This window comes from Canis aureus, chromosome 22 (assembly GCF_053574225.1).
Source record: "Canis aureus isolate CA01 chromosome 22, VMU_Caureus_v.1.0, whole genome shotgun sequence".
NCBI classification, from domain to species: Eukaryota; Metazoa; Chordata; class Mammalia; order Carnivora; family Canidae; genus Canis; species Canis aureus.
The window spans coordinates 33522201-33540255 of NC_135632.1; the positions used below are offsets into that span (position 1 = coordinate 33522201).

The 18055-nt window shown below is 36.4% G+C and overlaps 1 long non-coding RNA gene across 1 annotated transcript in view; it reads right to left on the reverse strand.

Moving 5' to 3' along the window:
* Positions 1 to 1316: 1316 nt before the first annotated feature.
* The window catches only part of LOC144294355 (uncharacterized), a 31379-nt gene continuing 14640 nt past the window's right edge, over positions 1317 to 18055 (reverse strand). Inside the window, exons 2-4 of the long non-coding RNA XR_013361758.1 lie at positions 8350 to 8396; positions 7520 to 7660; positions 1317 to 1547 (exon numbers count right to left, since the gene is read on the reverse strand). This is a non-coding gene — a long non-coding RNA (uncharacterized LOC144294355). The remainder of the gene's footprint in view (positions 1548 to 7519; positions 7661 to 8349; positions 8397 to 18055) is intronic.

The following is an 18055-nucleotide window of genomic DNA, read 5'->3' on the forward strand; positions in this document are numbered from 1 at the left end:
CCGACCTGTTATTTTCCAGGTGTCTGATGAGACTTACATGGAGATAGGGCTCAATTATCACAGATCCAGAATGGTTCAACAGCATGTCATAGAAGAACTCAGGATCAAAATTACTTTGGTTTGAAAGAGAATAGGTAATATTTCTTGAATCTCAGCTTGTAGATTGATATATAGCTTTGGTATAAACAAACAAGAATTTATTATGTGAAAACATTCAGGGAAAATGTCTTTATCTCAATGAATGGCATAACATAGTTGATCAACTGGCCAGACCAGAGTCTGGAGTTTTCTCTTGAGTCCTTATTTGTCATAATCCATCACAATAGTCAATCACCCATTAAATTTTAAGATAGTGCTTCATTGTTAGATTATTTTTTAATCCAAAAATTAATAATTTCTCATCAGGGCAAATAAAACACCACAAAGATATATGAAAAGAGAAAATAAATTTCTTTTCTTTTGACTCAGTATCTTTCTCTAGCCCTGAAGTAATTAAACATCTTGATGTATATCTTCTAAAACACATATATATGCCTATAAGTAGGTCCTTCCTTTCTTTCTTGAAAATATCTAATACCACAAATATAGTTTTTTATTTTAAAAAACCATAACTTTCTTTATTTCCTTGTGAAAGTTGTACTTGTTTTAATTTTCCAAATTGGAGTGAGATTGAGCATTTTCTCATAGGTTTCATCACTATTTATATTGCATATATTTTACTAATTTTTGTATTTTATTTATTAGTATGTTATAGCTTTTAATGTGCCAGAGATATTGATCATATGGATGGCAAGTAATTTCTCCCAGTCTAGCATTTTAAAAAAAGACTTATTTTTTGCATCTTTGCTACGCAATTTTTCATTTTGATGTACATTGGTCAACTTCTTCTATATCTAGTTTTTTGTGTTACTTAAAATGTTCCTCAACCACCCTTAAATTATTCATGTAGTCTTCTATACTTTCCTCTTATACTTTTATATTAAAAACATCAGATCTTCAGTCTGTTTACATTTACATTTTACACTTACATATTCAAATTTACATTTACACTTTGTTTACATATGGTGTAAGGAAGGGGTATACTTTTATTTCTTCCATATGGATAGGTCAACTGAATTAACTAAAACATCCATTATTTCCCAATTCATTGGAATGGTGGCTTTATCATATATAAAATTCCCAGGTGATAGATAGATAGATAGATAAATATATATATAGATAGATAGATAGATAGATAGATAGATAGATAGATATTACAGGATCTATTTTTGAACTCTTCACATTCTACTCATCAATTTATTAGTTCATTTGGTAGCTGCATCCCCTTAAAACTGTCCAGAGCAGAAGCTTCTACTAACTCCCAACTCTTATTTCATGGATAATCTCTTTAGGTAACACATTTTCTCATTTCTCTTTGGAACCTGTATGACTCAATGCATTTTTTGAGAACATAAGGGGGAGGTAGTTCTGATGTTTTAATGAAGTCTTCAAGTCTTCTACTTCCTGTGACATGCAATAAACACTGACTAACATTCCATCTCAATGTTCTGAAAAGAGGAGAGGGAGAGATTGTCTCAGGAAAATGAGCAGCAGGGTATCTCCATATGTGCTCTCAACACTAGCTCCATCAGCCTGTATCCCTTACTGTATCCAGCCATTCATTAATCTCCATCCCAGTGCTATAGCCTGCATCTGAAGCCTTGTCCATCCCATAAGTACCCTCAACCATCCATTTAAGCTTACCTTGACCCAACCACTATAAATCAGATACTACAGAGTGTCAGACACTAACAAAACTCAAAGCTTTTTCATTAAGTGCTTTAAAAGTTAAAGTAGAAAATAAAGCAATATTTGTCCCATGTAGCTCAAGCTCTATTATGAAAACATTTTTAAGACTTCGATTGATGGATAACCTCTGAGCTGCAACTTCTAAGGTAAAAAAGTAATGGAGTAATAATATACCAAGTGGAGAAACTGCTTTAAGTTGTTCAAAGTAAAAAAAAAAAAAAAAAAAAAAAAAAGAAAATCCCAGCAAGTAATTTCTCCTCCCTTCCTTCTGCCTCTGACCTCCCCCTTGCTCCCACCAGGTAGCTTTGATTCCTATGTAAAAATGGATCATGTGGAGATGGTGTCCTCTGAAGCCAAAAATCCCAGTGTAGAAAGCAAATGTCTCAAATTACAAACTGGGATAGAAAAAAAAAGGAGTTTGTCTTTTACACTCTTAAATCCCTCTCCAACAAGGCAGAAATTCTTACAAGATAGCTTCAAAACACAGCAGCTTGTGAGGGAGCGGTGTGGCTGCTAGCCATGAAGTTGGCATCTAATCCAGCCTGAGACCATTCTCTACCAGCACTCACCTCGAGCCTCCAGGATTTCAGAACCTCCTCAAGGTGGATTCTCACCACTGCAAGGCTCTTATTCTTATATGCTGATTACTTCCTTCCAAAGGGTTCAACTGAACAATGCTGGTTACTCAACCCCTTCTGGGTAATACGGAAAAGTATATAAAGTATGCGTACAGACTCAGAAAAAGACCCCACCTCTGTCTCCTCTGAATCATGGGGACTCTGGAAAATTTATTGCCTACAAGGGACAAAAGAGCAAAACAGATGGTGAAATTTCATGCTTTTTCTGGATAGTTAAAAATATCATCAATCATGTACTTAGAAATTGGCAGTAACTGAATTTTTGTTATTCCATAAGTTATACCAGACAGAAAGTTTTTTAAGCAAAAGAGCATGGATGTCTACCATCAAGTAGACATCGTTCATGATTTCTGGCTGCCCCGTACATTGGTAGAATCTAGAAAATTCCTTCTCAGCTCCTCTTGTACCTAGAACTAGTGACCTAAATTCTATTGGTCAGACACAGTGAATAGGAAACCTCAATTTGGGATTGAGCAACCTGAGAAGGAAGTGCCATATGGACCCCACTATGTTAAGAGCAGAGGCCTCCAGCTTTTGGAGCGGCCACAATTGCAAGCCTGAAATTCTGTTCTGCAAGTGGCATTGACAGGAGGCAACAGCAGTGGCCCTCAATTCCTCATCAGACCAGCTGTGCTGCAGGGTTTGGGACATTGATCCTGGAAACTTAGCTTTGATATGGTCTCCATTTCTCTCATATGGTCTCATATGGTCTCAATCTCAAGGATTCTGGGAGATGCTCAGTACTTTTTCATAAACTCCTTTTATAAACCAGAGGCAGTTTCTGTTGCTTGCGATTAAGAAATCTCAAGTAAGATAACATATCTTTTATTCATGTATATCGAAAGTGAAAAATATTTGGGATTATTCTATCTGGTTGAAGCCATGAATAAATTTACCTGACAGAAGATGTTTAAGATGTGAAATTTGCCTCTGGAGGAAGCAGATTTTTGAACTCTCAGAGATCTTCTTTGGGTCCCTGAGGGCACCCCCAGAAGCTATACAATGGAGTGACTGATTTACCTGAATCTAGAGCCCTCACAACCGTTACACTGAGAGGGAGTAATCCTACTTACAGTATCTTGTGTGCCCCAAATCTGGGGAATTTATGGGCTGAGGAGATCATTTCTTTGGGGGGGGGGGTTGAGCCCCCTTCCCACTGACTTTCTTTGAATCATACATGCACTACCCAAGGAATTTTGCATTAATTATTTTTGGTATTGTTCCTTCTTTTATATAAGATTGAAAAGTCTGACTCCATGTGTGAAGAAGAAGGTGGATGGAACAGATGCCTCACATCTGATGAGCTGCTTGGGGAAGACTGTGGTGGGTTGGATACTTTCATTTTCTCAGTAAAAACTGTGAAATCTAACACATGTACAGGAAAGCATATAAAATATATATGACCTTTAAAGAATAATAATGAATACACATATTGCCATCGCTAAAAGTGAGAATATTACCAATAATCTACCAGCTCTGAGACTGTCCTTGAGTGCATTTCCCTTTCTGCCCTAAGAATAACCATTATGCTACCTTTTGTGATATTTGTTCTTTTGCTTTTCTTTGTTATCACCTATATATATATTCCTAAAAATACTATTAAGTTTTTCATGTTTTAAAACTTTATCTCAATTTGCCATATGTATTCTTTTCTCTTTTCTTTTGTAAAACATTATGGTAGTGGAATGTGTTCATATTATTGCACATGGTTGTAGTTCATTCATTTTCATTGCTGGGGAATATTCTATTGTGTGAATATACTACTATTTACTTATCTATTCTAGATAAGTGAACATATGGATAGTTTCCAGTATTTGGCTATTGCAAATAATGCTGCCATGGATATTTTGAGTGCATCTCCTGATTTAGACATGCAAGCGTCTTTGTACATACATGCCTATGCTGGATTGCAGGGTTATGGGATGTGGATATTTTTACTTTTCTGAGTAATGCTAAACTCTTTTCTCAAATGGTTGTATCAATGTTCAGCGTTACTGACTACACATTGAGAGAGAGAGAGTTCCTACCTTTTTATACTTACTGGTGTTCATCATCTAGTGGCTTTATAATGATACCTCAGAGTGGTTTTAAGTTGCATTTCCAAAGAACAGTAGTGAAGTATAGTATATATTTTTGTTTATTGAGTTATTGGTCACTGACTGGTTATTGGTAATTTGAAGTTTATGTACTGTTAATTACCTTTTCAACTCCTTAACTCTTTCTCCATGGGGGAAGTTACTGGCTAGGTCTGGGTTGCCCAGAAGCAGAGCTTGCTGCGAATGAATGTATGCTAGAGATTTGTCATGGAAAGCACTCAGAGAAAAGGAGACTGAAGCCTGGGGGTGGGGAGAGCACATCTCACACATGTGAGAATATTTTGCCCACCATCACTTCCCTATTCTACTTAAATAATAAATATATTATATAATCATGGTGACTTTTAAATAACTGCTTATAATATTTAAATAGAAGCATTGTTTAAGAAAACTCAATACTGTGAAGATAGCAATTTCCCATTAAATTTATCAAAATATGAACTTTTAAGAGAAATCAGTGGAAGGTCTTTGGTTTGTTTGGCTTTGCTTTTGGTTTTCAGGAAAGATACTTGGAGAAAATGAAATATATGAAGTAATGAAAGAGAAGAGTAATGAAGAAAGACTTGCCTATCATATGACATGCTAGCTGGAACAGTATTTAGACACATCAAGTGGTAGAGAAAGGGTCATTTAGAATAAATGAGGAAAATCAAAGTGTTCCAAAAACTATACAGAGACAAATGGCAGTCATAAAAAACAAGGAATGAAAAACACCCCCAACAAAACAGGCAAGACAAACCAAAGACAAATAAAACCAAAAGGTTAAAGCTATACCTAAACTCTATATCACACCCCACTCCCAAAAATTTACAGGTGAAATTGGTAGAGTAGGAACACTCTAATTATTATACAAAGTCTAGAAACTATAAAATATTGGTAGATTATTGGTAGATAATGAAAAAACATACCATAAAATAAAATTTAAAAATAATTTCTATAAAATATTTGCAGTATCTATTTCTAGATAAGGCAAAGTCTTATAAATTAAAAATTAAATACCAACTTGGAAAAAAAATGTAAAACTTCACAAAAAATACAAATGGTCATGAACATTGAAACTATGCACATCCATCCACACTAGCAATCAAATAATATTTTTCACCTAATAGATTTGTGAAGATTTAAACAGTGGATGAAACTCAAGAGTAGGGGAGGCCATGGGGAAGGAAGAACTTTTACACAAGTTAGATGGGTCTGTATATTGTTAAACTGTCAATATATTCTTATAATTACACTGTACATTATATAACTATGCTGTGTATTGTCACAACTATAATTAAAAATGGGCAAAACATTTGAATCAGTAATTCCACTTTAGAAACTTATCACAGAGAAGTAATCAGACATTACATAAAGGTATGATGACAGAGATGCTTGTCAAAATGTCACTTATAACAGTGAAAAGACTGAAGTCTAGTATCTTTACTAATAAGGGACTTATATTTTAATCCAAATGTATAATGGAATTCTACTTTGCCATTAACATTGATGAGGAATATCATGCAATAACAACAAACTAATGGCCTCTCAGAAATAAGAGGACTCAAATGAAAAAACAATTTTGCATTTAATAAAAAGAGTTAAATCGATACACTTCTATCAGCTAAAGAAATAATGACAAGTAAACTTGTTAATTCTTTGCAAAGTTTGGGTCCCAGGGTATAGTGTGAAGAGAGAAAGAAAGTGTTCGGAAGAAAACCACCTGAAATTCAGGGTTATCACTGAGAAATGACAGCCCAGGGAAGGAATTCTAGGACCTCAGCCCTTCTTGGCACACCTACAAGAAAGTGGGTCTTCACACATCCTTGGAGCTCAATGGAAATCGATGGGACGAATGAGTTGTACAGAAACAAAGACTGGGTGAAATCCTGAGTGGAATCAAAATGGGAAACAATAGAAGGGTTTCTAGTGTCAGCAATGTTTGTCAATGTGAGCATCAATGTTTGAGAACATCTCAGAAGCTGCAGACCTGTTGGTCCTTCCAGAAATTCACATGCTTCTCACTGTAAATAAACCTGTGCTATAGAGATTTTGGAGGCTTTGCCACCCCCACCCTACAGCATCCCTGCAAAGTTTGCTCTTTGATTGGAAGAAAGGATACTTGGCAGTGTTTTCAAGATGGGTTGGAATTATAAGGATCCTGTTTGCCACTGTAACTGAAATATTCCTAAAATATTAGACCCTCAGAGAGAGGAGACCAAGGAGAATAGGGCAGGATTTTTAAACCTCAGCATTATGTTCACTTCGTGTGAGTGATTCTTTTTATGTTATGGAGGCAGGATTACCCTGTGCATTGCAGGATGTTGAGCAGCATCCTTGGCCTCTATCCTTGCCCCCATTTGTGACATCAAAAAAAAAAAATCTGAAATATTGCCAAATGTCTTCTGAGCAAAATTTCCTCTGGTTGAAAACTATTGGCATCAAAATGGAATAATATTTTATAAAGTGAGATGGTATCTTTAAGTGGGAAAAGCAGATTACAAAGCAGAATATGCTATAATCCTATTTTTACTTGAGAAAGCATATCAGGCATACAGGTATGCATTAAGTGATTATGAGTGCTATTTTATTCTATATGTGTTTTGGTATGTTCAAATTTTTTGACAACAGACATGCAATTGTTACATTGAAAGATAAACATAGATATTTAAAATCTTAATATATGCATAGAAAAAATCTTGAAAGGATACACAGCAAAATGGTAAGGATAGTTACTTCTTGGTTTTAAGATTTTTCTTTTTTCCCCTGTTTTTGTCTGCACTTTCTAAATTTCTTAGAGTGAACACATACTAATTTTGTAATCAGAAACAAAGTAAACAGAAATTATTTCAAACACAAATCCCAGATTTTAACTAACCACTAGATGCCTACAGATAATTAGGCCCATTAAAATGTATGCTTCTAAATTTAGTTGTTCAATCCATCTTAACTCTTAGACATGGTTTAATGACTTTTCCTAGTTGAAAACAGTAAGTTTCACAAATTTTCTCCACTCACCTCATCATACCTCCATTCCAACTGAAGATTCCCTTCTTATTTTAATGTGGAAATGGATACAATCTAGTGTTGACATCCTCAATAGTTCTCCCCTCCAAATTTTTCTGCATTTTAACATTCTTCTGTCTTAGCCTCTGTGTTCTGTAAAGAAAGCTCTTAAGTATTTTTTCTGAAATCCCCAAATAAAGTTTTCCTCTTTTGCTTTTCCTACCAAAATTAAGAATCCATGAAGGAAATAAGAACTTTCTCCAGTCAAGACTATGGTTCATAACTAAGATTTGGGATCTTGAATTGCCCAGGAGGGTTTTCTTTACAAGGCATGCTTGTCTCTTGTCTCATGTTAAACAGAGAAACTGAGGATAGGAAATGAGCATGTGAAGCTTGACAGACCATCTCCACCTTATCCCAGGTCAAGTAACAGAGCCTCCCTAACCCCCTGTAATTCCTGCAGAGCTGCTCTCCCCAGTCCTACACCTCTGTCACCACGTCGTTGACCATGTGACCCCAGCTAGGCACTTACATATCCTCTGCCTGGAATGTGAATCATGAGTGGAGACACACAGGACAGAAGGTAATCAGGAATAGATTATATGGTGCCAGAGATCGCCAAAGTTGCCATGGTTCTTGAGGGGTCATCAGCTATACATTCCTGAGTATTTACCCATTCCCTACCCAGTCCAGTTCCCTAGAGAAACTTTTCAAGTCCTAGTTTTCCATATCTAGGTTGTGAGAAAAACCTCCTGAACCTACTGTTAATCTAAGGCTTAGTTCCATTGTAGCAGAGAGTAAACCGTAGTGTGAGTAAGTGCTTAGGAAAGTCTCACGCCTACCTAGTGAAAACCCACAGATAGCTGCACCATCAAATGGATGCTTTAACCTGAAACAGAGATAGTAATTAAATTATTAAAGGCTGAAAATATGGCAGTGCTGAAAACGAGGCAGGGGCAGACCAATGAGATTTTAATTTTGTGAAATTCTCCCACATATACCACAGTCTCATTAAATTAGAGTGCAAAGTTTGACATCTCCTGGGTCAAACTATAGGCACTGCCTTGGAGAAGAATTGAAGAATGGACCAACCAATCAACTAACCAACCAAACCAAAAAAACAATGAACCAGAATGGAGTGGATGGACACCAGCAGCAGTGTTTTTCCTTTCTATCTAGAAGAGATCCTATAACAGAGTGTCGGTCTAAGTTGTCAATGTAATTTCATTGCTGTAGGAATGATTTTGAAAGGAGAGTCAATTAACTAAACTTTGGAATATCCATCAAATATTACATGTGTTTGCCTTCTAAAAGATCAGGACTTCTATATTCCTAAAAGCAATACAAAAGAATCTTAATTTCATTGCTTTGAATCATTCTAAGTTTTGATAATTTCCCAGTGTTATACAGTTGCTATTATATATACTGCCTTCAGCCCATATTTAATATCCAGGTACAAAAGCAAAGATTAATTTCACCATTTTATATATGATAGGCTGAAACACAGAGAGGTGAAATGACTTGCCAATGTCAACTAGCTAAATGACCTGAAAAATCACAAAAACTCAGATCCTCTGAACTAAATGTCATTTCTACCATGCTGGTTATCAGTTATCATGCCAAGTTTAAATCAGATGATTCATCAAATTATCATAACTGAAGCAGTACCTCACTAAAAATATTCCACATTTGGTATAGTGCTACGAGGAAATGCAGCTTGTAAAGAAATTACCCACTCTCAGGATTTCCTCCAGCTATTCACAAAGCTATATAATGATCCTATTGGTTTAAAAGGTTTAATTATGAGGGTTGAATATAGTCTCTGAAGATTATGAATAATTAAAAATTGAATGTATGAAGTTATTTATATGGTCAGAGTATATGGAAAAGAAATATATACTCACTTTTAGAAACTACCAAAAGTAGAGATAAATATGCTACCATGTGCCAAGACAAAACCTATGAATGGACAGTTGACTGTGATAATATGGTCACCCTCACCTAAGGGAATTGAAAATTTTGCTGCTGAGGTCAGTGTTTGGAGCATCTGGGTATCAGTACCTCAGTTAAGAAATAAAAACTTCAAGTAGGCCATCCAAGATGCACTGGTCCAAGTACCACCTCTACTTCTGATAGCTGTGGTTCCCTCATCTCCCTCCCCTGACAGCAAACTCCCCCAGTGCATGAGGCCAAGCTGCTGGGATGTTCTGCAGGCAGGCCAGGTGTTCCGGTCTGTCTCTCTTCCTTTCTCCCTGGGTGTTACTTTCTGATTGAAATCAAAGACTATGAGCAAGAAGAATTACAAAACCAGTCCTTAGAGTCACAGTGTTTTAAATTTCCATTCTATCTTGTCTAAAGTCTACTAAACCAAGGGACAAATGAATGAACCCACTTAGCCAATTGGAATTAAAAAAAAATAGAAGAGGACTTTTAATTATAAACCTTAGGATCATGTTACTCATTAGTCATACATACCGGTAGGATGACCACCTATCCTAAGACTCAGGACTTCTGGGAAAGTGGGAGCAAATCAGGATGTGGATCACTCTAATACCTGTATGTCACCATAGAAGATGCAATAAATTTTCAAATGCTGGTGAAGGTAGTCAGAATAAAGTCACTTTGCTGTCACCAAACATAATTATGATTTTGTTAGGTTTAAGTTTATATATTGAAACTTAAAGGATCAATGCTGGATGGTCCTTAATTCTAATTCAACCTATAGCCTAAAAACATAATAAAAAAAAAAAAAAAAAAACATCTCTTTAAAATTGAAGTCCTGGGCACCCCGGGTGGCTCAGCAGTTTAGCACAACCTTCAGCCCAGGGCCTGATCCTGGAGACCCAGGATCCAGTCCCACATCAGGCTCCCTGCATGGAGCCTGCTTCTCCCTCTGCCTGTGTCTCTGACTCTCTCTTTCTCTGTGTCTCTGATGAATAAATTCTTTAAAAATTTTTTTAAAAGGGTATAATTTGTGGAAAACTAAAGGTCACTCAGTACTTGGACTTTCATTTTACAGATGAGGAAATCCAGGCCTGTAGAGGTGGTCATACAGGGTCATCTCATTTTATAACATCAAATTCACACTTAAAGTCTGTGCAGAGCACTTGACTGCCAATCCAGACAATTCTCTTCTGCACCTTGTCTTCCTCTCTTCCAAGACTAAAAATACTGATTAAATCAAGGTGTGTGGGATCCCTGGGTGGCGCGCAGCGGTTTGGCGCCTGCCTTTGGCCCAGGGCGCGATCCTGGAGACCCGGGATCGAATCCCACATCGGGCTTCCGGTGCATGGAGCCTGCTTCTCCCTCTGCCTATGTCTCTGCCTCTCTCTCTTTCTCTCTCTGTGACTATCATAAATAAATAAAAATTAAAAAATAAATAAATAAATCAAGGTGTGCTAGAAAGGGTATCTTTCCTTGATTTAATGCTACATGTGTGGAAGGCTTAGGGGATCTCTACATAATCCTTTGTTGTTAACGCATCTCTGTTTTTGTTTTTTGTTTTTGTTTTTTTTTTTATTCATGAGAGACATACACAGAGAGAGGCAGAGACATAGACAGAGGGAGAAGCAGGCTCCATGCAGAAAGCCCAATGCAGGACTCGATCCCGGGACTCTGGGATCATGCTCTGAGCCAAAGGCAGACGCTCAGCTGCTGAGCCACCCAGGCGTCCCAACACATCTCTGTTTTTGATTTATACATCCTGTGGTTTTGAGGGGTGGATGGGAACAGCCCGTGAAGTGCATTGTGTTATAGTCAGTGGAACTGCTGAATCACACTCCCCAAAAGAGAAGCTACTGGCCCTGATTAGTCGCAGAAGTGATGATAAAAGGTTGACAGTAATTAGAGATACCATATCTCACTGGCTTTTAAACTTCAGTGCCTTAGAATCACCTTGCTTGTTGGGACCAGGCTGCACAGCTCTTCCCTCAAAGACACATTGGCTTTGAAACATACTGGAAATTTTGCATTTTCTACAGATTCCCAAGTGAGGCTGCTTGCTAATGCTCTGGGGCCATGCTTTGAAGACACCTGCTGTTTCCCAGTGCTTTACACACACACACACACAGCAGAATTTTCATGTTAGGGGAGGAGTTGCATCAGAAAAATCCACAAAAAAAAATACAGCAACACTTAATATAAAAAACTGCTAAGATTTATAAATCTTAATTTTTCCACATCTTACCTCTATATCAAATCTCAGTTTTTGTGAAAAGAAAAGATTTTAGAAATCACCTTAGTTAAATATATCTGCTGTAGTAGGAGGATAAGTATAGGAGAGCTCTTTTAATGACTTATTTACAAATTGTGTCTTTATAGCCTTGGAGTGTAACATACCTTTAGGAAAAGCTTACTAAGCTTACTTGTGAATCAATTTACAACCATAGTTAAAGGTTTTAACCCATCATTAATTTTCACAATGGTTGTTGCCTTTATGACTCAAGTAATTAAACAATGTTTCACAAACATTTTAAACAACTAGTTACATCAAGGGCTCAATGTGTGTAATAAGAAAGTAAATCAACAGGTTTATTGGCACTGGGAAAATTCTTACCTTGTTCTTGGGTGTCAGGAGCTTAAGAAGAATTAGTTTAGTCAAATCAGACCTGTTGGTGCTTTGAACCTCTCAGCTCTCAAAATCTAGTTATCAAGCTATTTAAACTGATTTTTTTTTCAAGTAGGGAGGGCAAAGGGAGAGAATCTTGAGTAGGCTCCACACCCAGCACAGAACCCGATGTAGGGCTCATCTCATGACCCCGAGATGGTGACCTGAGGTGACTTAACTGAGCCACCCAGGCCACCCCCGACTTCCATTTTTAATTAAAAAAACATATTTCTGATCTTATATTTTTCTAAAGAGAAAAGTATATGCTTTCCTTTATATCCTCTCAATCTGCAGCTTATTTCAACACCATCTCTTCCTCAAAACTAAATCCCTCATATTGCTTTTAAAGCTTGTTCACCAAGCTACTCCTATGCATCCTATAGGGCTTAGTTGAAGGCACATTTCCTCAGTGAAGCCTTCGGTGATTCTGCTATTTTACTTGCCTATAGCAGCATGAGTTCATTCTTTCAGACAAGCTTTATAATAATAGAAATAAAATTATTTGTTTAAAGTCATTTTTGCTTTCAAAATGGAAGCTTCATAAAGAAAGGATTCATGTATATTTTCCCCCTAGCACACTCCTTACCCACTAGAAGGTACTTGTGTAAGCCATTCTCCAAGGTGGATCCCACCGATCCCTGCCTCTGGGCATCCTCACCCTTATTAGTCCTCTTCTACAGGTACCAGAGTTGATTTGTGTGACCAGTAGAATACAGAAGTGATGATAATATCACTTCTGAGATTAGGTTATAAAATACTGTGACTGCTGCCTTAGGGTGCTCTCTTGTTCTTTCTTTCCTAGCTGTGGAAAGCCAGCTGCCATGTTGTGAGAACCCTTAGGGAGAGTCTTATGTGACAAAGAACAGCCACAACTGTGTGAGTGAGCTGAAGAGTTGAATTTTCCACCCTAAACTGAGTTTTGAGTAGACTGCTGACCAGCCAGCTTGATTGCGACTTCCTGAAAGACTCTGAGTCAGAACTAGCCAGCTAAGGTGTTCCTATATCCTGTATCCTGATCCTCAGAAACTGTCTGTGGGAATAGATGCTTGTTGATTTAAGCTGCTAATTTGGGGAGCAATTTATTATGTAGCAATAGATACCTAATACAATACTGACTAAATACACAATAATTCAATGAATAGAATATCTAGAGATACTATGATTCATATAGCAAGAATCCATTACAAATAATCTGTGTCAATTTTGTGACGTTACCTTACTTCTATCAGAATAAAGTCTGATACAGATCTAAAATTGAAGGCTGGGAGTTGTAGTAATGAGTGGAAAATATTTTTTTATTGTTACAGATTTAACCAATTTAAAAACTTGGTTCAGCATAGAATTTCTGGTTAGCCCCTTAAGATTTCTCAGATACAATAATTTAGCAGGGCCATCACTGGCCCAAAGATACCACAAAAGTTGGTACATTATTTATTAATAATAACTAAAACAATGTTATTACATATGAATTACACAGATCCAATAATTACACATGAGCTTATTCTAGTCATAGTAATTAGGTGTTCAAAGCCTTAGGATTTAACAATTTGTTATAAAATAGTTGCATATGTTGCTTTCATGGAAATAAAATTCCTTATGATAGTTTCAGAGTTTACTTGCTCTGATATTTAAAGTGACAGTCACTAGATTTAACAGCTTTCTTGTGAAGTTATAGTAGAACTTGTATAATTTTGAATGCATTTTGATTTGAGTATCTACATCTGCTGATTAAGTTAAACATCCTGACAGTTGCAAAGTACTCAATGTCAGATAAATTCTTGCCTTAAATACAATGTAGGACTTTACAGACATCAGTTTAGGTTTTAGAAAAACACAGGTTGTTTATTACATATTTTCTATCATAAGTATACATTCCTTAGTATGTTTATCAATTTCAATTGTACATTTTATATAGTTATAATAGTTCACATTCACTAATTCTTCAAATTTCTCATGTCATCTGGAATATAAAAAAGGTCATGACATTTTTTCAGTTTCTTAAACTTTTCTTTTAAAATAAAATATTGGGGGCACCTGGGTGGCTCAGTTAGCTAAACGTCTGTCTTTGATTCAGGTTATGATCTCAGGGTCCCTGTGCTGAGCATCCTGCTCTGCCCCTCCCCCTACTCGTGCTCTTTCTCTCTCTCTCTCTCTCTCTCTCAAATAAATAAATAAGTAAAATATTTTAAAGGAAAAGCTGATATTGTATTTCATGTAGGTTGAAAATCAGATCTGCAGGAGAATCAAATTCCCTTTCTCGTTTTTTCCCCTAGTATTTTCTATATTGGAAGTTGTTGTGAATGTCAGCGGGTGACAACTTGTTTAGCATCTGTTGTAGGTTGGAGTCCCTAGAAAGCAGAGACAGATTCACATGCAGAAAGTGTTATTGGTAAGCACTCTCAAGATTAATGCCTTTGGAAGAATGGAAGGAAAAACAGGAAAGGAAAGGGAAGGATGCAGGATTGGGCAATAAGGCCTCAGCTGACCACACATCTGGAGCTGGGGTGGTTCTTCATAGTTGTTTGGAATTGGGGTGGGAGACCAGCCATTATGCCCCCATGTTGATCAGAGGTTGGAGTGTTGGCTGCCCCAGGAAGGACGTATACCCTCAGATGAGGAAAGTCTCTTCAGCAAAAGCAATTCAGGAAGGCGGCTGACAGACAGCTCCCACCCCAGCAGATGGGGGACTCTTGGCAGCACAACCTGGAATCTACTACATCATCAATAATATATTTTTATGAAGCTATCTTTATTTTTCCTTGAATAATTTTTATATTTTTTAATACATGCAAGAGGATTAGGCACGCTGAATTCTTATTCTTATACCACTTGTATATAATTTGTCATTGTTCCAAATTAGTCCTGACCAAATGAGTTTACAAAGAAATATGGGAGTGTTTTCTAAACTACTCATTCTCTAGTGTATACTGCTCATTGCTGTCTCTGATTGAAATTTTTATGACAGGACAGCATCATCTCTAGTTTCTTTTCCAGTTGTGTATTTGGTAACAGTTTCAAATTTATGCTTGGTAAATATGTTTTTTTTTTCAAAGATTTTGTTTATTTATTCATGAGAGACAGAGAGAGGCAGATATAGGCAGAGGGAGAAGCAGGCTCCCTATGGGGAGCCTAAAGCAAGACTCAATTCCAGGTCCCCAGAATCATGACCTGAGCCAAAGGCAGATGCTCAACCACTGAGCCACCCAGGTGCTCTGATATGTTTTAAATCAATATTTTACTTCAGTAGACTTCCACTGAAGTCCATACTTGATTGTGTAGTGTTTGGAAGCTATAAAAAAAATGAATGGTATGGAGATTTTTAAATTTATTGTTCATGTATTGTTTTAAAATATATAGAAAAGAATAAAGAATTTCTTATAAGTTTTACTTTTAAAATATTTTTAGGGATCCCTGGGTGGCGCAGCGGTTTGGCGCCTGCCTTTGGCCCAGGGCGCGATCCTGGAGACCCGGGATCGAATCCCATGTCGGACTCCCGGTACATGGAGCCTGCTTCTCTCTCTGCCTGTGTCTCTGCCTCTCTCTCTCTCTGTGACTATCATAAATAAATAAAAAAAATTAAAAAAAAATAAAATAAAATATTTTTAAATAAGTTCTTATATTTTTCCCATATACTTGTGGCATTGTTGTATCCCTGGACCCACAGATTATTTTTGTCTAGATTTGATTATGGAAATTATCTACACACGTGTGTGTGTGTGTGTGTGTGTGTGTGTGTGTGGTCATGTTACTCTACTGAAAAAAAATCCCAAAATATTCAAAAAATATTTATATTTTGGAGAAGCCATAATGCTGTGTCAGTAATCCTGGTCTTCCTTACATTGTTTATGATAGATGTTTTAGTATAATGTGCTGCTGAAGCAAATATATGTTTATGATAGATGTTAAGAATAACTTAGATATTTGTAATTCCTTAACTTATTCTAAAAGATTTTGCTCACTTCATATGCTATAATTTTATGTGTTTTTTTTTTTTACTTTATACACTTAACTATTACAATATTTTGGTTTCATAGTTGGTATTCTGAATCAATATTCTGATAAAATAGTAAAATGTTTTACAGCTTCTGCTAACTAAAGGAAATTGTCATTATCATGCCCCTGTAATTTTGTTGTTGATCCCCTACTAGAAGTTTAATGTGCAAAAATGGAGTCAGCCCATTTTAAAATTCATATAGAAATTCAAGGGATGCTAGATAATCAAAACAATCTTTAAAAAGAGCAAAGTTGGATGGACATCTCATGCTTTCTGATTTTGAAACTTACTGCAAAGCTACAACAATCAAAATATGTGGTACTGGCACAAAAACAGACACAGAAACCAATGGAATAGAATAAAAAACTCAGATATAAACCCTTACAAATAGGGTCAAATAATTTTTGACGAAGGTCTCAAGACCATTCAGTGAGGAAAGAACAGTGTTTTCAACAAACAATGCTAGGAAAACCAAATATTTTCAGGCAAAAAAGAAAAGAAATAAAGCTGGACACCACGTACAAAAATTAACTCAAAATGGATCAAAGATATAAATGCAAGAGATAAAACTATAAACCTTTTAGAATAAAACATAGTGGAAAATCTTCATGTTCTTGCATTTGGCAATGACTTCTTAAATATGACACCAAAACCATGAGCAACAAAAGAAAAAATAAATTGTATACACCAAAATTAAATACCTCTGTTCCTCAAAGGACACAACTGACAGTGAAAACGCAACCCATGATATGGAAGAAAATACTTGCAAATCTTACATCTGATAAGGGGTTAATATCCCGAATACATAAAGAACTACCAGGCAGCAACAACAAAAACCCCAAACAGCCAATTAAAAAATGGGCAAAGGACATGAATGGATATTTTTCCAAAGAAATGGCCAATAAGCACATTAAAAAATGTTTAGCACCACTAAATATTAGGGAGATGGAAATCAAAACCACAATGAGATACTATCTCACACCCATTAGACTGGCTACTAGGAAAAAAAACCCAGTTGATAACAAGTGTTGGTAAGGATATGGAGAAATTGGAACCCTCGTGGATTATTGATGAGAATGTAAAATATTAGAGCAACTGTGGAAATTAAATGTAGAATGACCATATAGTTCAGCAATTCCATTTCTAGGTGTATTTCTAAAAGAATTGAAAGAATGATCTTAAAAAGATGTCTGTACATGCATGTTCATAGCAGCATTACTCACAATAGCTAAAAGGTAGAAGCAACTCAAGTGTTCATCCATGGATAAATAGCTAAGTAAAACGTGATATATGCATACAGTGGAATATTGTTCAGCCTTAGGATGGAGATTCTGACACATGCTACAATGTGGATGAACCTTGAGAACATTAGCCTTGAGAAATTAGCCAGTCATTAAAAGACAAGTATTGTATGATTCCACTTTTATGAGGTACCCAGAGTAGTCGAATTCATAGAGACAGAAAGTAGAATGGTGGTTGTCAGGGCTGGTGGGAGTAGGGAACTATTGTTTAATGTGTACAGAGTTTCAGCTTTCCAAGATGGTAAGAATTCTGAAGATGGATGGTGGTGATGGTTACAAAACAATATGAATATACTTAATACCATTGAACTATGCACCTAAAAATTACAAAGATGGTAAATTTTGTTATTTGCATCATAAAAAACAACTCAGAGTTAACACCAACACACCTGTATGATTTTTACCTTTCTTATGCTACAGCGTTAATAGCTAGATATTTTAAATTTCAATTTTGAATATTACCATTATTTTTATGGATATTTGGAGATCTTTTTTTTAAGATTTTATTTATTCATGATAGACATAGAGAGAGACAAAGAGAGAGAGAGTCAGAGACACAGGCAGAGGGAGAAGCAGGCTCCATGCTGGGAGCCTGACGCAGGACTCGATCCCAGGACCCCAGGATCATGCCCTGGGCTAAAGGCAGG